Below are 21,768 nucleotides of genomic sequence, written 5' to 3'. Positions count from 1 at the left end.
CATAAGAATGAGATTTTCTCTCTGCAGCGGAGTGTGTGCTGATATGAAACTTTCTGGCACATTAAAACTGTGTGCCGGATCGAGCCTCGAAGTCGGTACCTTTGCCTTTCGTGGGCAAGTGCTCTACCATCTGAGCCACCCAAGCACGATTCACGCCCCGTCCTCACAGCCCTAATTCTGCCAGTACCTCGTCTCCTACCTTCCAAACTTTACAGAAGCTCTTCTGCGACCCTTACAGAACTAGCATTCCTGAAAGAAAGGATATTGCGGAGACATGGCGTAGCCACAGCCTGGGGGATGTTTCCAGAATGAGATTTTCACTCTGCAGCGGAGTGTGCGCTGATATGAAACTTTCGTGTGCCCGCGAAAGGCAAAGGTCCCGAGTTCGAGGCTCGGTCCGACACATAGTTTTAATCTGCCAGAAAGTTTCATCATCAGCATAAGCTTTACAAGAAAAATCTGTACTGAGGTGTCAAAATTCCGGCGTACCTCCTAATACCGTATCGGACGACCTCTTCCTCGGCGTAGTGCAGGAACTGGGCATGCCATGGACTCAATAAGGTTGGAAAGCTCCGGCAGTAATACTGAGCAATGCTGTCTCTACAGCCGTTCATAATTGCGACCGTGTTGCTGATGCAGGATTCAGTGTGCCGAACTAACCTGTCGATTATGTACCATGAATGTTCGATGGGATTCGTACTGGGTGATCTGGGTGGCCAAATCATTCGCTCAGATTGTTCAGAATGTTCTCCAAACCAACAGCGAACAATTGTGGCCCGGTGAAACGGCGCATTGTCATCCACAAAAATTGCGTCGTTGTTTCCAAGCAAGAAGCCCTCGAATGGCTGGAAATGGTCTCCAAGTAGCCTAAAATAAGCATTTCCTGACAATGATCGACCACAGGACCCAGTCCGTTCAATGTAAACACAGCCCACGCCATTATGGAACCATCAGCAGCTGGTACAGTGTGTAAACTTTTACATGGCAGACCCCTCCCTATTCCTGAATCGGTAGAAGTCGGTAAACGCCGGGAGGCTTCGGTAGGCACGCAGTTTCGACTGCTGCCAACATTGCGTAGCTGACTGTGTTGTGCAAGGTAGCCATTGTCGTCTGCTTCGTTATTGTTTTGCGCTGTACAGTTCTGTGTGTTTTTATTGTGCAGTCGTGTTAAACATTATCCAAATGAGTGAAGAGGCAGTTGCTGGCCCATCTCGGGAGTCGCCAACAACCCCTACCGGTAGGCCTACGGTTAAAAGGAAACCAGTATTTCGTAGCGATGCTCGCAAAATTATATTGCGTGTGATTGAATGTTGCGAAAGGGAAAGGGAGCAGAAAAATTTGCTTCACCCCGTTTACAAATCTTTTTTTTTTTTTTTTCGGCTAGGAACCTTCATGGGCGTACGGAGAACAAATCAAAATTTCATCGCAATTGGATGAATGGTTTGGGAACACACAGAGGGCAGACATACATACATTCATTTTTATATATAGAGATTGACAGTTACGTTATACTATATGACCTGTTTAAGTATATTTAAATTTTATAATTAATAGTTTAAAATTGCGGGGAATGAAATAAAATGAAAAAAAAAATTACGAGCAGTGGGTTTAGAATCTGGATCAGCTGCATGACAAGCCTTTACCTAATCAATTGCGCTACACGTGTTACATTGAACTTACTGTTGAAACATTGTCCATTCCTCTTTTCGGGCGTTCGGAGAACAACTCACCAAAGTTTCATTGCAATCGGATGAATGGTTTGTGAGCGCATAGTAGACAAACATACATAGATTTTAATATACATGACGATTTCAGTTTCGTTTACTATCATCATTTAAAGCGAGTTTTACTTCCAAGCCTTTCGTCTGCTTTCGTGTAAGCATGAGGCGCAATTTGTAGTGCCAGCACTGCAACTGGTAGGCGTGCCTTGTCCCCCCTCCCAAACGCCTCCTCTCCCCTCGGCAGCCAGTGCTTGCTTCCTCCTCTCCCCGCACCCCCTCACAACTCTGCCGCCTTACAGTTAACACACTGTACAGTGCCTTGCTGACAAACTGGATCCATGGCTTCGTGGGGTCTGCGCTAGACTTGTACCCTGTCATCAGCTATTACCAACTGGACTCTCTGACCAGGCCACGGTTTTCCAGTCGACTAAGATCAACCAGAAAGGTCAAGAGCCCAGGAGAGCTGCTGCAGACGATGTCATGCTGTTAGCAAAGGCATTAGCGTCGGTCATTTGCTGCCATTGCCCATTAACGCTAAATTTTGCCGTACTGCCCTAAGGATACGTTCGTCGTACAACCCACACCGACTTCCATGGATATTTCACGCAGTGTTGCTTGTCTTTTAGCACCGACAACTCTACAAAGACGCCACTGCTCTCACTCCTTAAATGAAGGCCGTAGGCCAATTCGTTGTCCATGGTGAGAGGTAATGCCTGGAATTTGGTGTTCTCGGCACACTCTTGACACTGTGGATCTTGGAATATTGAGTTTCGTAACACTATCCTAATGTACTGTCCCATGGATGACTGGAATACTCTCTTTCAAATTCTGAAGGTGGCAGGGGTAAAATACAGGGAGCGAAAGGCTATTTACAATTTGTGCAGAAACCAGATGGCAGTTATAAGAGTCGAGGGACATGAAAGGGAAGCAGTGGTTGGGAAGGGAGTGAGACAGGGTTGTAGCCTTTCCCCGATGCTATTCAATCTGTATGTTGAGCAAGCAGTAAAGGAAACAAAAGAAAAGTTCGGAGTAGGCATTAAAATCCATGGAGAAGAAATAAAAACTTTGAGGTTCGCCGATGACATTGTAATTCTGTCAGAGACAGCAAAGGACTTGCAAGAGCAGTTGAACGGAATGGACAGTGTCTTGAAAGGAGGATATAAGATGAACATTAACAAAAGCAAAACGAGGATAATGGAATGTAGTCGAATTAAGTCGGATGATGCTGAGGAAATTAGATTGGGAAATGAGACAGTTAAAGTAGTAAAGGAGTTTTGCTATTTGGGGAGCAAAATAACTGATGATGGTCGAAGTAGAGAGGATACAAAATGTAGACTGGCAACGGCAAGGAAAGCGTTTCTGAAGAAGAAAAATTTGTTAACATCGAGTATTGATTTAAGGGTCAGGAAGTTGTTTCTGAAAGTATTTGTATGGAGTGTAGCCATGCATGGAAGTGAAACGTGGACGATAAATACTTTAGACAAGAAGAGAATAGAAGCTTTCGAAATGTGGTGCTACAGAAGAATGCTGAAGATTAGATGGGTAGATCACATAACTAATGAAGAGGTATTGAATAGAATTGGGGAGGAGTTTGTGGCACAAGTTGACAAGAAGAAGGGACCGGTTGGTAGGACATGTTCTGAGGCATTAGGGGATCACAAATTTAGCATTGGAGGGCAGCGCGGAGGGTAAAAATCGTAGAGGGAGACCCAGAGATGAATACACTAAGCAGATTCAGAAGGATGTATGTTGCAGTAAGTACTGGGAGATGAAGAAGCTTGCACAGGATAGAGTAGCATGGAGAGCTGCATCAAACCAGTCTCAGGACTGAAGACCACAACAATAACAACAACAACTGTCCCATGCATCTAACTCCACTTCCACCTCGCGTCCAAAATCTTAATTCCCGTCGTGCGGCCGTAATCACCTCGAAAACCTTTTCACATGAATCACCTGAGTACAGCTGCACCAATGCTCTGTCCTTTTATACACTGTGTACGCGAACCGCCGCCATCTGTACATATGGCTGTCGCTATCCTATAACGTATTGTCACCTCAGTGTGCATCAAAGACGTGTAACGGTGAAACTTCGCGTTTCCAAGCTAACAAAAGGTGATACAGCGTTATCGCTAAGATCATCATGGAGAATGGACAGCCTTGCTTTAGGAATCGGTTTATGTGTATGAAATCCGTCAGCTGACCATTTGTCATAGTTCTCGAGCTTGACGAACTGTATAGCCTTTTAAGGACGTTTACGAATCCTTGGCTAAATCGTTCTGCGGTCATTACGCTGTAAAGGTGCATGTGACTTATTCTGTCAAATGCTTTCGAGAAGTCAACTGATAGTGGCTGCACTGGTTTTTGCTGTTGACATTGCCGCTATCAAATCAGTTACAGCTTGCACTACAGTATTTCCTGGAACAGCGCATACTGGTTGTCTGATATGATTTTCCCCGTCAGCTTTTGCAATCTAATCTTCAGTGCCCTCTTATAATCAGAGGGGCCCGAACTTAGATAAATGTTTCGTCTTCGTCTCTTTGGCTGTAGGCCGTGGCTAGTCCTACTTTAAAATCCGGCGGAATATCGTTGTATGACCGGATACAGTACTACATCGATGATATGCTGTTTTATCGTCTTCCAAAATTTCGTATACAACTCAGTGCGTATTCCATTACGATCTGGTTACTTCCCTTTTGTTGCTTATTTTATTCTACATCAACATCAATATTCCACAAGGCACCTGTCGATGTTTGGCGGACAGTATTTCTGGTACCCCAGTGGCTATCAGTTAAGCCTCTGTATTAGCTTTAATTTCTCGAATTGTTTCATTGCGGTTAGTTATTTCGCGAGATGTACGTGGAAGAAAACGCTATGTTGCCATCAACATCTACATACATACTACGCAATCCACCATACGGTGCGTGGCGGAGGGTACCTCGTACCACAACTAGCATCTTCTCTCCCTGTTCCAAACAGAACGAGGGAAAAATGACTGCCTATATGCCTCTGTACGAGCCCTAATCTCTCTTATCTTATCTTTGTGGTCTTTCCGCGAAATGTAAGTTGGCGTCAGTAAAATTGTACCGCAGTCAGCCTCAAATGCTGGTTCTCTAAATTTCCTCAGTAGCGATTCACGAAAAGAACGCCTCCCTTCCTCTAGAGACACCCACCCGAGTTCCTGAAGCATTTCCGTAACACTCGCGTGATGATCAAACCTACCAGTAACAAATCTAGCAGCCCGCCTCTGAATTGCTTCTATGTCCTCCCTCCATCCGACATGATAGGGATCCCAAACGCTCGAGCAGTACTCAAGAATAGGTCGTATTAGTGTTCTATAAGAAGCCTCTTTTACAGATCAACCACATCTACCAGAAATTCTACCAATGAACCGAAGACGACTATCCGCCTTCCCCACAACTGAAATTACATGCTTGTCCCACTTCATATCGCTCTGCAATGTTACGCCCAAATATTAAACCGACGTGATTGTGTCAAGCGCTACACTACTTATGGGGTATTCAAACATTACGGGATTCTTTTTCCTATACATCTGCATTAATTTACATGTATCTATATTTAGAGTTAGCTGCCATTCTTTACACCAATCACAAATCCTGTCCAAGTCATCTTGTATCCTCCTACAGTCACTCGACGACGACACCTTCCCGTACACCACAGCATCATCAGCAAACAGCCGCACATTGCTATCCACCCAATCCAAAAGATCATTTACGTAGATAGAAAACAACAGCGGAACTACCACACTTCCCTGGGGCACTTCAGATGATACCCTCACCTCCGATAGAGTAGTATACTTGTTCCGTAAGAATCCGCTAAACATTATCGTAGGAGGCGATTCAATCGCGTTTTAAATGTTATTGATCTCTGGAGGAAAGGAGGCGTTCTTTTCGTGAATCGCTACTGAGGAAATTTAGAGAACCATCATTTGAGGCTGACTGCAGTACAATTTTACTGCCGCCAACCTACGTTTCGCAGATAAGATAAGAGAGATTAGGGCTCGTACAGAGGCATATAGGCAGTCATTTTTTCCTCATACTGTTTGGGAGTGAAACAGGGAGAGAAGATGCTAGTTGTGGTATGAGGTACCCTCCGCCACGCACCGTATGGTGGATTGCGGAGTATGTATGTGGATGTAGATGTAGATGTAGTACTCTCTCTTTCTTTCGTAGCATTAATACCGACTTGCGGGGTCTGCTGTTATGGTTAACCGGATTTGGCGTGTTAATTTTAAGGAGTGGCCGAATACACTTCCTGTCGGCACCCTGTACTCCCCCCCCCCCCCTCCTCACGGGACGGAATATGTGTGTACCACAAGTATCTAGTGTAATCCATGGAATAGCGCGAACGTGTGGCAAATGTCTGCGATTCGTGCTACTGAGGCGGAACGTGATGACCAGCCCAGTATTCATCTGTCGGGATGTGGAAAACCGCCTAGAAACCACACCCGCCCTCGTCGTTAGTCCGCCGGGCGGATTCGATCCAGCGCCGGCGCACCTACCCGATTCCAGGAAGCAGCGCGTTCGCGGTCTTGGTGACCCTGGCGGGTAGCAAGTGTACTACTACCACCTTGCTCGCTCTATTTTGCTACCTTACCCAGAAGGAGCAGGGTGGTAAGAAACAGTATGAAAAGTTTGTAAGGTTGTTGCAGGGTAGATTGTGCTGAGAAATAATTGTTAAGAAAAAAAATTCGATTCGCATTGGCGTCGTTTTCGAGTTAATTAGGAAGGGCATTCAAGAAATAATGAAATACATTGATTTATTGTCCAATTTCGGTTGAAAAAACGCTGAATTTGTTGTTGGACATCGTGGATTATTCCTGATTCAACTCCTATAGTTTCATGAAGTTCCGATAGGTGAGCAGTGATTTACCATCACAAGGAGGCTCCTGCTCATACACCATTTTGGTCTGAAGATAACCACAGGCGCGGCCGACACCGGTTACCAGAATAAATAAGTTTGTGATCAAGACAGATTTTAATAGTAACTATTCCGATAGGTGGCGGCGCTATAAACAACCTTCAAAATGGCGTCTATAACGAAGGTGCGTTCCAAGCAGAGAGCTGTCATTGAGTTTCTTTTGGTGGAAAACCAGAGCATTGTAGATATTCATTGGCGCTGACAGTGAACAAAAGCACGGTGAGCCATTGGGCGAGGCGTCTGTCATCATCGCAATATGGTCGCGCCAACCTGTCCGATCACCTGGGTTCCAGACGGCCGACATCAGCTGTGAATCTTGAAACGTTGGAACGTGCGGACACTCTCATTCGAGCAGTACGTGGATGATGTGGAAGTTATTGTTGTTAAAGTGGTACCACTAAAGTGGTACCATCCTGGCATACAAACCCTTCCAGTAAGGTGATGTAAGGCCATCACATAGAACGGAGATTATGTTGAAAAACAGGGTTTGTAGCCATAGAGTAAATATCTCTGGAGTGAGCATTCACATGCGCAGAACAGATTTTGTGTTGTCAACATACATTGCCGGCCTGGTCACGTGTTCTCGAGACGTCGTGTGTTTGTCCGTATAGCGCCCTGTATATTTCGAATGTCACTAAATCCCTAGTACAGACGGATTCTTTTCGTACGTGTCGTGGATTATTTATATATGTTGCGCAGACATTTTAACAGTATCCATTTGATACCGGGAGTAAACCAGCTACGTAACTTTTAAGGGCAAGTGATATTGCATTCTGCTTCTTTGCGATAGGAGTCACAGTTCAGATGCACTCGATTTTTGGTAGTTTTCGGTATAATACGGCACTTTATGGTATTACAGAGCCTGACGTACATTTTTGCAGTGGTAGGCTTGCAAAAAGACTTGACAGTACCCTTGTACTTTTGCAAGTGTCCTAAAAAACTGAATTTGCCACACATTAGCGATTATATCCCTGCTAATTCGTTCTTTTTTTCTGATATTTCTGCGTATTTATTTTCTCGTTTTTGCGACAAAGCACAATTTTTCTTACTGGTGACACTCTGAAGTGTTTATTTAACACATTTTACGTACTTGCTCCCAGTTTATTAAATAAATAGTAGACTGAGTAAGAAGGCGGGAAAATGGCGAGCGGAGAATAAATGTACTGTAAAGCAAATACAGTTGGTCATGTAACAGTCAACCCATATAACACCATTAAGGGAAGTGGAAAGTGACACAAATGAAAGAGTTTGGGGACATGTTTACTACTATTTTACGCTTCTTAATCAAATGGTGAAGAAAACAAATTCATATTTGATTTGTGCAGAAAATGTATTTAAGCTGAATGCGGAAATTGGTGGTAGGTGCTGTGGAAAATTAAAAATAGTTGGTATGGCATCTACCTTCAGCCACACACGTCCAAATTTTTCTCTGTCTAAACATTCCTCTTCAAAGTGTTTTGAACATACTTTGGAATATTTTGTGGGGACAAAATTACTCTTCCTTATTTTATGGAGCCACATCCTTACTCGTTGTTCATCCTTCGGGAAACTAATATATAAATCACACATAATCATTCTCCATGTCCTAGACACACTTAACATGGTCTCCTACTGTAACTTTATAGTAAACAAAAAGGTTTGGACACACATATCATACGAAGACACTTATAGACTCCCACTCTATTGCATTTATCTGTCTCCCGTCTTTCAAATCTATATACATAATCGACAAGTCACTGATAAATGCTTGGAGGATAGTATTTGCTGAAACAACTAACCATTGCCGTTCTCGTTACACTAGCAAATTTACGAGAGGAAGCGATTGTTTGTAAGCTTTTGTACGAGCCGTAATATCTATTATATAGTAATAAAATCGTAGAAAAATAGGTCTACAGAATCAAGCCTTAATTATAATGCGTCTCGAAATTTTTAAACGTAGTATCCATGAAAAGTTACTAACCCTCCTTTCACATATTTTTCTTTGCATCCGTAGCAACAACAGTAATTCACCATCGCTATTACACTATCAACAAACGGTGAAAACACAACAAAAACTCTTGATATTATAAACTTTAAACTCTGCGGAAAGCACACACGCACAGCGAAGTCGCGAAAACACGTGACAATCGAGGGTTAATGTTGATACCATGCGCAGAACGCAATGCTCGCTCCAGAGATATTTACTCTATGTTTGTAGCCAGAGAGTGGGATGTTGCATTACTTACTGAGCGTCCTCGTAACACCCGGAACGTTCGTATTGTTTCTCACATTCTTGCCTTGTTTCTGTGATGGTATTTGCTGCCTGCTTCTGGGTCTTACTCGGGTAACGCCGGCCGTTTCGGTTCAACCACGACGTGGTTCACTGCGGCACTAAGCACAGGGTGCTCTTTAACTTCGCAGCCCACAGACTGACTTACAGCGGCACCTGCGTTTGCTCCAGCTGCTTCCTAACTTATTCATATGTTAATCATTTTTCCTTCATTCTTTCATAATTCCCTCGCCATTTCCATAGTTTTTGACGACTGATTTATTTCCTGATCAGGTCTACCTTTCACTGTCACTTCGCTTATTCCATTCTGACGTTTTTCCAGATTGTTCCATGCTACTGGCTTTCAACTTTGTTTCCGTCTACTCGTGCTAATTTTCTTGACATAGTTTGACCCTGCTGAATTCGTCAGTTTGTGGTTCAAAAACGACTCTGAGCACTATGGGACTTAACATCTATGGTCATCAGTCCCCTAGAACTTAGAACTACTTAAACCTAACTAACCTAAGGACAGCACACAACACCCAGTCATCACGAGGCAGACAAAATCCCTGACCCCGCCGGGAATCGAACCCGGGAACCCGGGCGTGGGAAGCGAAAACGCTACCGCACGACCACGAGCTGCGGACTCAGTTTCTGGAGTAACTGCCTCTGATATGCTCGCTATTTCCACTTCATTTGCTTTCACTGCATTATTCGATTTTTTCTACTCTCGATTCTTTTCACTGGATTCATTTCGCCAGGACAAAACGTCTGCGTACGTACTCATCTGCTGTGAACCCGTGTCAATAGGAAGCTGTACAAGACTTTCTCCATTACAAGAAACCCTCAACTGTCCCGCTGAGCTCCACGCTGAACGAATGCAAGGTTGATTTTCGTATATTACATGCGCTCTGTGGCCACAAATAAAGCGGCAGGTGGGGCTACGTTTTGCAAACCCTTCTCTCATCATCATTTCGTACCGTTCAACGCAACTGGGTAGGGCGCATATGAACAATTTTCCTCCGTTTTGCTCTATTTTGATATACCTCTTGTCTTGGTATTGTTTCCCAGCTTCCTCCTCTACTATTGATATCGTCTAATCTGAACCAGCCTTTTGTCCTATATGTCTTTTGCCCTGCACATTTCTGTCCATGTATTGTTCTGGTAAGCGGTTATCCTTTATCGTCTTCACATGTCCAAACCACTTGAGCCGTGCAGCACTCACGACGGAAACTCCCCATCGCAACCTCCTCAGATTTAGTAGTAAGAGGGCCCAGGGGACAACCCGACAAAAACTGAACACAGACAAGGATGAAAACAGGAAGACGGTGTACTGAACTGCGAAAACAAGCAAAATAGAAACAGTGAATGGTCCAAGAACGAGATGTGCAATATACAGAGTGGTCCATTGATCGTGACCGGGCCAAATATCTCACGAAATAAGCGTCAAACGAAAAAACTACAAAGAACGAAACTCCTCTAGCTTGAAGGGGGAAACCAGATGGCGGTATGGTTGGCACGCTAGAAGGCGCTGCCACAGGTCAAACGGATACCAACTGCGTTTTTTTAAATAGGAACCCCCATTTTTATTACATATTTGTGTAGTACGTAAAGAAATATGAATATTTTAGTTGGACCACTCTTTTCGCTTTGTGATAGATGGCGCTGTAATAGTCACAAACATATGGCTCACAATTTTAGACGAACAGTTGGTAACAGCTAGGTTTTTTAAAATTAAAATACAGAACGTAGGTACGTTTGAACATTTTATTTCGGTTGTTCCAATGTGATACTTGTACCTTTGTGAACTTATCATTGCTGAGAACGCATGCTGTTACAGCGTGATTACCTGTAAATACCACTTTAATGCAATAAATACTCAAAATCACGTCCGTCAACCTCAATACATTTGGCAATACGTCTAACGACATTCCTCTCAACACCGAATACTTCGACTTCCGTAATGTTCGCACATGCATTGACAATTCGCTGGCGCATTTTGTCAGGCGTTGTCGGTGGATCACGATAGCAAATATCATTCAACTTTCCCCACAGAAAGAAATCCGGGGACGTCAGATCCGGTGAACGTGCGCGCCATGGTATGGTGCTCCGACGACCAATCCACCTGTCATGAAATATGCTATTCAATACCGCTTCAACTGCACACGCGAGCTATGTGCCGGACATCCATCATGTTGGAAGTACATCGCCATTCTGTCATGAAGTGAAACATCTTGTGGTAACATCGGTAGAACATTACGTAGGAAATCAGCATACATTGCACCATTTAGACTTCCATCAATAAAATGGGGGCCAATTATCCTTCCTCCCATAATGCCGCACCATACATCAACCCGCCAAGGTCACTGATGTTCCACTTGTCGCAGCCATCGTGGATTTTCCGTTCCCCAATGGAGCATATTATGCCGGTTTACGTTACCGCTGTCGGTGAATGACGCTATCGATGTTGATGTACCATTCTCAATACCGACGTTTTTGAGATTCCCGATTGTATGATGTCGTCCAGGATACCGAGCAGCATACATAGCACACGCCCGTTGGGCATTTTGATCATAATAGCCTTACGTCAACACGATATCGATCTTTTCCGCTATTGGTAGTCGGTCCATTTTAATACCGGTAATGTATCACGAAGCAAATACCGTCCGCACTGGCGGAATGTTACGTGATACCACGTACTTGTACGTTTGTGACTATAACAGCGCCATCTATCACAAAGCGAAAAAAGTGGTCCAACTAAAACATTCATATTTCTTTACGTACTACACGAATATGTATTTAAAAATGGGGGTTCCTATTTAAAAAAAACGCAGTTGATATCCGTTTGACCTATGGCAGCGCCATCTAGCGGGCCAACCATAGCACCATCTGGTTTCCCCCTTCAAGCTAGAGGAGTTTCGTTCTTTGTAGTTTTTTCGTTTGATGCTTATTTCGTGAGATATTTGGCCCGGTCACTATCAATGGACCACCCTGCAGAGCACCCAAGAAACGCGATGTCGTCATGGTGAAGTGATTATTGTGTTGGACTGTCAACTGCGCGAGCCATGTTCAAACCTCCCTCACCCTCAATTTTTTTTTCCTTCCTCTATTCGCTTTATCGAAATTTGTGTCTGTGTCGTCCGCTTCCAACAGCGAGGTGTGAGGTATAGACCTATAACGACAGTTGATTCTTCATAGTATTACCAGCTGAAAGGAAGTGGCTTCCGAAAGAGAACCACAAACGTTTGATGACAAGGCGACAAGTCAGCTGAATCCTCCACAGGAAAACACATCTGGTGTGTTATGCAGGGCATTAGTGACAGTGCGTACGTTATTTGATAGGAATCTCTTATCGACGCACCTGATTTGTAGACTTGGCGAGTGAGTGAGATATGCCTCCTTGCCCGATAGAGGTCGTCGTACGAGTGTGAATGTGATCGCTCTCAAAGGAAGTGATGAAAACGTTTGTCACATAAGCTGCAACAAATGAACGCAACAGTTTTACAATCACACCGTTTTCCTGTGCTCTCTCAAAACATATTTCAGTAACGTTTTTGAAGTTGTGTTCCGCTTTAGAAGTCTTTACTCTTGAATTCCTTTGTTGTAACATAGCTCACACCATTTCATTTATTGTTTTCATTTCTGTGAGACGCCTATGTGGTATCTCACCTGCTCTCACAATTCATCACATTTACTTGCGACGGTAACGTATTCTTACCACACGACCCGTATTTTATAACCAATGTATAGTATGATGGCTGCCAAGATTACAGAAAGAAAACAAACATTTCATTGACCAGTCAGACAGTTCATAATGTTCTGAAAAAAAATGGTACAAGGGAGTTTTGAACGTGGCTCGCCCGGTTGGCGGTCCAACCCCATTCTTTTCTTTTTTCTTTTTTTACGAGAAAGTTGAAAAATGTGTGCACCCACTGGGACTCGAACTCGGAACCTCCTGCTTACCCCATGGCAACTTATCCACAACGCCGTTGCTGTTGCAGGTTGCTCTTTGTTGTACTTCTCTTTCTTGGTTCTCTCACTGTTCCTATTTTGCCTTTTTTTCACAGTTCAGTACACCTTCTTCCTGTTTTCATGCTTGATCTGTGTTCCGTCTTTGACGGGCTATACACTGGGTCATCTTATCACTAAATCTGAGGGGGATGCGATGGAGAATCTCCTTTGCCAGTCTCTCAGTCGTAGATAGATCCAGTTGCATCTGCCCTCTGATGTCTTCATCCCTGACCACTTCCCTTGTAGTCTTCTCCAAGGCTGGTGGCAGAAACTTCGTTCCGCACGCTTGTAGCTTGCTCGAAACTGCCTTCTTAATTACCCAGCATTTTAGCTGTATGTCACAATCGGCAGGAGATAAGTTTTAAACATGGTATGCCTAATCATAACATGTAAGCTTTCACGGCCGGCGTCTTCATTAATTAAAACTTCTGGGTTGAATTGCCGTGGTCCATACATATGAAACTTCTCCTTCCTGAAAGACACACACACACCGATCGTTACCTACATAAGGATTCGAATCATCATCCTAGGCAGAAGAGAGGAGTCATAAAAACTTTAGTGGACAGGGCTAATAACATCTGTGAGCCAATTTACTTGCAAGATGAATTAAGCCATTTGCGAACAGCTTTCAAGAGAAATGGGTACACTGTCAAGGAAATAGATCGAGCACTCCACCCTAGAAGAAAAATGTCCGAAAATACACGACAACAACAGTCATCTGCAAAAGTTTTTCTTCCATTTATTCATAACATCACGGACCATGTTGGGAAAGTTTTGGCCAAGTTTTAAGTGGAGACAATCTTTCGACCTACCAAGAAAATTAGTGAAAGTTTAAGATCGGTGAAAGACGCACGACACCCCTTAGCTACCCCAGGTGTGTATAAAATTCCGTGTAGCTGTGGCATGGTTTACATTGGAACGACTAAAAGGAGTGTTAATACCCGCATAACGGAACACAAAAGGAACTGTAGATTGGGACAGATTGATAAATCATCTGTAGCGGAACACGTTTTCAAAGACGGTGATCACGAAATAAAATTTAGTGAGACAAACGTGATAGCTAGGACCTCACATTATTATACTCGCATGTATAGAGAAGCTATAGAGATCTATAAGTAGGGAAATAATTTTAATAGAAAAGAAGAAGGATTAAAACTAGACAAGATATGGCGGTCGACTTTGTACCAACGAAGTGACAATCGATTATCTGTAATCGAGAGAGATGGCACTAGCCAGAGACAGTTTTAAAGTCGAAAGCACGTGATGAGTGGTGGCGCCATCTAAGCGCTCTATATAAGCGGGACCTCCAGCGCCTAGCAGCCAGTCGCCGACTCACCTCAGAAGATGTTGCCCGCAGTAGGCAACGAAACGTCAGGAAGGAGAAGTTTTATATGTGGACGACGGCAATTCAGCCCGGAAGTTTTAATTAATGGTCTGCCTCCACAGGAACTCCCTTGTCCCACACAAGGTTAGGCACTTAATGAAAAACATTAGCTCCGTTTGTTACTCTGATCTGTACTTCCTTGATATTGTACTTCACAGACGACTGTAAGCTTCCACGAATTCAATTTTCTCTCCATCCAGCACCAGCTTGTCCTGGTCGGATGTCCTGCTCATTATCATTGTTACAGTTTTACTCTTGTTTAATACCAGCTGGTACACTTTAAACTCTTCTTTAGCCATCCTGAGTCCATTTAGTTTGCCAAAGAAATGTTTCTCTGACCGTGTTTCCTCCTTGAGGGCGTAGAAAGTGCCATAAGTCTTCGGACTGCCTCGCGTTTTGTCAGATGGAACTTCAGAGGAAAAACTGTAAGTTCTAATAGATCGTAAACCTAAACCAGCATCAGTAATTGCACCTGTGCTTAATGAAGCATTGCCGAGCTTAAATTTACCGACACCATTCGTATTTTGTATGATTGTTTCACGAACGTCAACAATGATACTCTTGATGCATAAGCGAGGAAATTGTGGGCAACTTTCAACAGCGTGAGGATGAGTAGGTGTTAGCAACCAATCAACAGATGTGGCCTATCGGACAATTCTGAAAGTGAGTGTGGGGAAATCCAGTCAGGGGATCATTTACTTGTGCGTGAATCGCATGGCTATGTGGTTAATCTGAAGAAAATACACACACTCTACGACTCAGCCAGAGTGGCCCAAGGGTATCTGTAGTATTGTACAATACAGGGTGCATGAAAAAGAGTCATCCGATTTGGTACGTCTATATTTCTGAAACTAATAAACATATGCCGCGCGGGTTAGTAGCGCGGCCTAAGGCGCGCAAGCGCCTATAACAAATTTCCAAAATAAGCATATACAATGAAGTTTGCGTTTTGATGAACTGGAAACTGAAAAACTTTTTTTCATACCTTTTCATAGGTATTCAATATGCTCTTTTGAGATGCCCGATATATGTTAATGCGGTATTGAAATTGTTCCGCCGGCCGAAGTGGCCGAGCCGTTCTAGTCGCTACAGTCTAGAACCGCGCGAGAGCTACAGTCGCAGGTTCGAATCCTGCCTCGGGCATAGCTGTGTGTGATGTCCTTAGGTTGGTTAGGTTTAAGTACTAAGTTCTAGGGGACTGATGAGCACAGCAGTTGAGTCCCATAGTGCTCAGAGCCATTTGAACCATTTTTGAAATTGTTCCCACGCTGCAGCGAGCATGTATTGAGTTACAGCTTTCGCAGGTGCTGTTACGCGATTCCTCAGTTCATTCATTGCTGTCGGTAACGGAGGCACGTTGAGTCATCTATAAAACCCCACAAGATAGGTCCGATGACCTTGAAGGCCAGTAACGTAAGGCTGAATTATTTGGTACAGCGCGACCGATAAATCGTTCAGTAATCCTCTGATTTAAAAATTCCCGCACTTCCAGATGCCAGTGGGGCGGTGCCCCATCCCGTTGGTACAAAAAGTTCAAATGTTCAAATGTGTGTGAAATCTTATGGGACTTAACCGCTAAGGTCATCAGTCCCTAAGCCTACACACTATTTAACCTAAATTATCTTAAGGACAAACACACACACCCGAGGGAGGACTCGAACCTCCGCCGGGACCATCCGCACAATCCAAGACAACAACATCACAGACCGCTCGGCTAATCCCGCGCGGCGGTACAAGAAGTCGTTCTAATCAATCTCCAACAGAGGGAAAAGAAAGTTCTCATGCATATCGACATATGTGCTTCGTGTAACAGTGTTCTTGGCAAAGAAAAATGGACCATACACCTTTTTCCGAGGAACTGCACAAAACACATTACATTTTGGAAAGTCCCTCTTCTGTTGTACAACTTCATGTGGTTGTTCCGTACCCCGTATTCTCATATTATGACGGTTCTCCTTTCCATTTAAATAGTGTTTAGTGACGAGGAAACACTAAGGGTGGAAGAAAACTGTCATCTTCCATCTTGCCAAGAACAAAATTACAGAACTCCACACGTTGTAGTTCGTCACCTTCACGAAGAGCTTGCAGTGGCTGAATTTTGTGCGGTTTCATGGGTAAGTTTCGACGCAACACACGCCAGACCGACATCGGGGCCTGCTCGGCGAACGGACTTATGCCGACTCCTTGTGAAACTATGGCAGATGCGTTTGGCGTCTGTGTCCGACACTCGGGGACGGCCCAGCGATTTGCCTTTACACAAACAGCCTGTTTCTCAGAATCGTTTATGCCATCGTCTAATGCTCTGTGCTGTAGCGGGCTCCACACCATACCTAGTACGAAAGTCATGCTGAACAGTTATTACTGACCCGCACTGCACAAAACGTAGAACAGAAAACGCTCTCCGTTGTCTGACACCATTTTTACTAGAACTAAAGTGGGCGCGAATTCTTTACAGACGAATGGAAAAACTGATAGAAGCCGACCTCGGGGAAGATCAGTTCGGATTCCGTAGAAATTTTGGAACACGTGAGGCAATACTGACCCAACGACTTATCTTAGAAAAAAGATTAAGGAAAGGCAAACCTACGTTTCTAGCATTTGTAGACTTAGAGAAAGCTTTTGACAATGTTGTTTGGAATACTCTCTTTCAAATTCTGAAGGTGGCAGGAGTAAAATACAGGGAGCGAACGGCTATTTACAATTTGTACAGAAACCAGATGGCAGTTATAAGAGTCGAGGGACATGAAAGGGAAGCAGTGGTTGGGAAGGAAGTGAGACAGGGCTGTAGCCTATCCCCTATGTTATTCAATCTGTATATTGAGCAAGCAGTAAAGGAAACAAAAGAAAAGTTCGGAGTAAGTATAAAAATCCATGGAGAACAAATAAAAACTTTGAGGTTTGCCGATGACATTGTAATTCTGTCAGAGACAGCAAAGGACTTGGAAGAGCAGCTGAACGGAATGGACAGTGTCTTGAAAGGAGGGTATAAGATGAACATCAACAAAAGCAAAACGAAGATAATGGAATGTAGTCGAATTAAGTCGGGTGATGCTGAGGGAATTAGATTAGGAAATGAGACACTTAAAGTAGTAAAGGAGTTTTGCTATTTGGGGAGCAAAATAACTGATGATGGTCGAAGTAGATAGGATATAAAATGTAGACTGGCAATGGCAAGAAAAGCGTTTCTGAAGAAGAAAAATTTGTTAACATCGAGTATAGATTTAAATGTCAGGAAGTCGTTTCTGAAAGTATTTCTATGGATTGTAGCCATGCATGGAAGTGAAACGTGGACGATAAATAGTTTAGACAGGAAGAGAATAGGAGCTTTCGAAATGTGGTGCTACAGAAGTATGATGAATATTAGATGGTTAGATCACATAGCTAATGAGGAAGTATTGAATAGAATTGGGGAGAAGAGGAGCTTGAGGCACAACTTGACTAGAAGAAGGGATCGGTTGGTAGGACATGTTCTGAGAAATCGAGGGATCACCAATTTAGCATTGGAGGGCAGCGTGGAGGGTAAAAATCGAAGAGGGAGACCAGGAGATGAATACACTAAACAGATTCATAAGGATGTAGGCTGCAGTAGGTACTGGGAGATGAAGAAGCTTGCACAGGATAGAGTAGCATGAAGAGCTGCAACAAACCAGTCTCAGGACTGAAGACTACAACAACAACATCAAAGTGGGCGAGCACTGCTGCCACCTAACATGAACCAAGTAAAACTCGAGAGTTTGCTCTTTCAAACACTACTGTGTTCTCGCACATATCTCTGTGGTATCGATAGCAACGATGATGCCACGGCATAGTTTCAAAGATTGGCACTACCACGAGACACCGACGACAGTGCCCTCTAGCTGGTGCTGTGCAGCTCTACGTGCTCCGCTACAGATTCAGCCCATTTCATCAGGCGCAGCCAGCCAGGAAACTTCGATTCACCTTTGCTGTACGTACAACGGGTCTAAGATTTCGCATCTGTACAAAGTTATGTATTCTTTCCTGCACCAGTAAACAACCTTTACTCACTGCAGTACCGACGTAATTTTCCTGCTCCTGCTCCTACCCACGCGCCGCCTTCCAGGCGGGATACAAAAATCTCATATAACATAACAGTTATGATTTTTTTTTAAATCGGATGATTCTTTTTGATACACGTTGTATTACATCTACATCTACATCTACATGATTACTCTGCAATTCACATTTAAGTGCTTGGCAGAGGGTTCATCGAACCACAATCATACTATCTCTCTACCATTCCACTCACGAACAGCGCGCGGAAAATCTACTCTGTAGGAATCAGCATGGGTTTCGAAAAAGACGGTCGTGTGAAACCCAGCGAATTGGCGCATGGTGCAGGGAATGGCAATTCAATCTCAATGTAGACAAATGTAATGTGCAGCGAATACATAGAAAGATAGATCCCTTATCATTTAGCTACAAAATAGCAGGTCAGCAACTGGAAGCAGTTAATTCCAAAAATTATCTGGGAGTACGCATTAGGGGTGATTTAAAATAGAATGATAATATAAAGTTGATCGTCGGTAAAGCAGATGCCAGACTGAGATTCATTGGAAGAATCCTAAGGAAATGCAATCCGAAAACAAAGGAAGTAGGTTACAGTACGCTTGTTCGCCCACTGCTTGAATACTGCTCAGCAGTGTGGGATCCGTACCAGATAGGGTTGATAGAAGAGATAGAGAAGATCCAACGGAGAGCAGCGCGCTTCGTTACAGGATCACTTAGTAATCACGAAAGCGTTACGGAGATGATAGATAAACTCCAGTGGAACGCTCTGCAGGAGAGACGCTCAGTAGCTCGGTACGGGCTTTTGTTAAAGTTTCGAGAACATACCTTCACCGAAGAGTCAAGCAGTATATTGCTCCCTCCTACGTATTTCTCTTGAAGAGACCGAGAATAAAATCAGAGAGATTAGAGCCCACACAGAAGCATAACGATAAGCCTTCTTTCCACGAACAATACGAGACTGGAATAGAAGGGAGAACCGATAGAGGTACTCAGGGTACCCTCCGCCACACACCGTCAGGTGGCTTGCGGAGTATGGATGTAGATGTAGAATATTCTAACAGAGGACGAACGAGTGTAGTGTAAGCTGTCTCTTTAGTGGACTTGTTGCATCTTCTAAGTGTCCTGCCAATGAAACGCAACCTTTGGCTCGCCTTCCCCACAATATTATCTAAGTGGTCTTTCCAACTGAAGTTGTTCGTAATTTCAACACCCAGGTACTTAGTTGAATTGACAGCCTTGAGAATTGTACTATTTATCGAGTAATCGAATTCCAACGGATTTCTTTTGGAACTCATGTGGATCACCGCACACTTTTCGTTATTTAGCGTCAACTGCCACCCGCCACACCATACAGCAATCTTTTCTAAATCGCTTTCCAACTGATACTGGTCTACGGATGACCTTACTAGACGGTAAATTACAGCATCATGTGCGAACAACCTAAGAGAACTGCTCAGATTGTCACCCAGGTCATTTATATAGGTCAGGAACAGCAGAGGTTCTAGGACGGTTCCCTGGGGAACACCTGATATCACTTCAATTTTACTCGATGATTTGCCGTCTATTACTACGAACTGCGACCTTCCTGACAGGAAATCACGAATCCAGTCGCACAACTGAGACGATACGCCATAGGCCCTATTATAAGAACATATGTAAAGAATAGTCTGGCTCAGTATGAAACTATCGGAATATTTGAGTTAACACATTATGTGATGAATGCTTTTGTGAATTCCAAACGAGTGAATATTAAAATAAATAACGAATACGATTTTGGAACATTATCCGTTTGAATAGCGATAGACTCCACATCATTCAATTTAACTTCACGTACCAGCCTGTTCCAAAAGGAGGAAGGAAACAGACGTACACTATTCCTCACAAAGCCAAACCTCAACGTTCTTTTCCGTGAATAAGACATTTACACCGTACTTACAGTTATGAGGCTATGCCACGAAGGGAAGGAGCGAGCGTACTCGCTACGAACACGATCGCTCCGTTTGGAAGACCGCAGCTCACGCCTGCACTCCACGGCGGACAAGAACGGACTGCGCTGTCTCCACCGAGATTACACCCGACAACTCACAACGACCTTGCATCGCAAGATACGCGCGGAACCGATCAGATGACGACAAGCTGCCGGCAACACGTCTCCCTCATTGCGATATTGGCCGCCGAACCTCGTAACGCAACGTTGAAGTTAAGAGCACTTGTTGCTTGCATGAAGAGCGGCGTTCCAGTAGTGCTAAAATCAAATTTTCTATCTCTGTACCAGATCCTACATCAAGTTCACATAGGATGAGTCATCGAAGTGGAAAAGGACTGCGAAGTGATTCTGGCGGGACAATTCAGTACCACAAGCGAAAGTAAATGTGTTGTGGACTGGCAAGACAGCCAATCCACAGTGACGGGTAACCGAAAGGCACGCGCTTAAACTCACGCAGGCTGGCGTGAGGTCTGAAACAGGATACGTAATGAATGCTATAAAGAAAAGTACGTAGCTGCTGGAATACTTAACTTTAATCCACAATTGGTGAACATTGGTCTTGTTACTGTACATGCTTCATTAGATAAATAGCAAAGGATAAATGGCGCCTTGCTAGGTCGCAGCAATTGACTTAGCTGAAGGCTATGCTAACTATCGTCTCGGCAAATGAGAGCGTAATTCTCAGTGAACCTTTCGTAGCAAAGTCGGCTGTACAACTGGGGCGAGTGCCAGTACGTCTCTATAGACCTGCCGTGTGGCGGCGCTCGGTCTGGATTCACTGACAGTGGCGACACGCGGGTCCGTCGTATACTAACGGACCGCGGCCGATTTAAAGGCTACCACCTAGCAAGTGTGGTGTCTGGCGGTGACACCACAAAATGCACTATCACACGTTTGCCAAGTACACTGGTATCCAAAATTAAAGCAACAAACCCCTGTTTCACCGTCCTATTATTCACGATATAATCAAACAGTCAACAGATTCTAACAACCTTACCACAACAAAGGTCAAAAATTAATTATGATCGTAGTGTTGCTCACGCTGCTAAATATTGCATTTTCGGGCAACAATAAAGTTAAATTATGTGGCAGGTGTCAAGCACAGTTAATAAAGTCATTTCTTGAAATAATGGATAAACTAGGCACTCAGCTTTTCGTGTTTCCCACGCTGGTCTCGTTTGAACTCATGACTCAATCGTCGAAAACCTAGGTAGTGATGATTCCAAGCTCGGATGCAAAGAGGCCTAGGTGTTATTCTGCGATATTCAAAAGTTTTATAGATGTGTTTCATAAACCATTCATGAAGATTAAACTTTTGCAAGTTAGGACAATGGTGATGTAAAAAAGTAATCAGCACTCCGAATTTAAGTTACACTTCTTCTTTATTACTTTTTTTGCAATATCACGTAACTCGTTCCAAAACATCACTTCACAATATAAAACATACTTG

At 43.8% G+C, this 21,768-nt stretch overlaps 1 protein-coding gene across 1 annotated transcript in view; it reads right to left on the bottom strand.

Annotated features, from left to right (window-relative positions):
* The window catches only part of LOC126424577 (E3 ubiquitin-protein ligase siah-1-like), a 71,018-nt gene extending 50,645 nt beyond the window's left edge, over positions 1-20,373 (bottom strand). Inside the window, exon 1 of the mRNA XM_050087320.1 lies at positions 20,268-20,373. The gene's annotated coding sequence lies outside the window, so the exon portion shown is untranslated. The remainder of the gene's footprint in view (positions 1-20,267) is intronic.
* Positions 20,374-21,768: the final 1,395 nt, after the last annotated feature.

The sequence above is a fragment of the Schistocerca serialis genome, chromosome 10 (genome assembly GCF_023864345.2).
Source record: "Schistocerca serialis cubense isolate TAMUIC-IGC-003099 chromosome 10, iqSchSeri2.2, whole genome shotgun sequence".
In the NCBI taxonomy this organism is placed as follows: domain Eukaryota; kingdom Metazoa; phylum Arthropoda; class Insecta; order Orthoptera; family Acrididae; genus Schistocerca; species Schistocerca serialis.
Note: the sequence above shows the minus strand (reverse complement) of the source record. Positions and strands in the feature narration are given on the sequence as shown.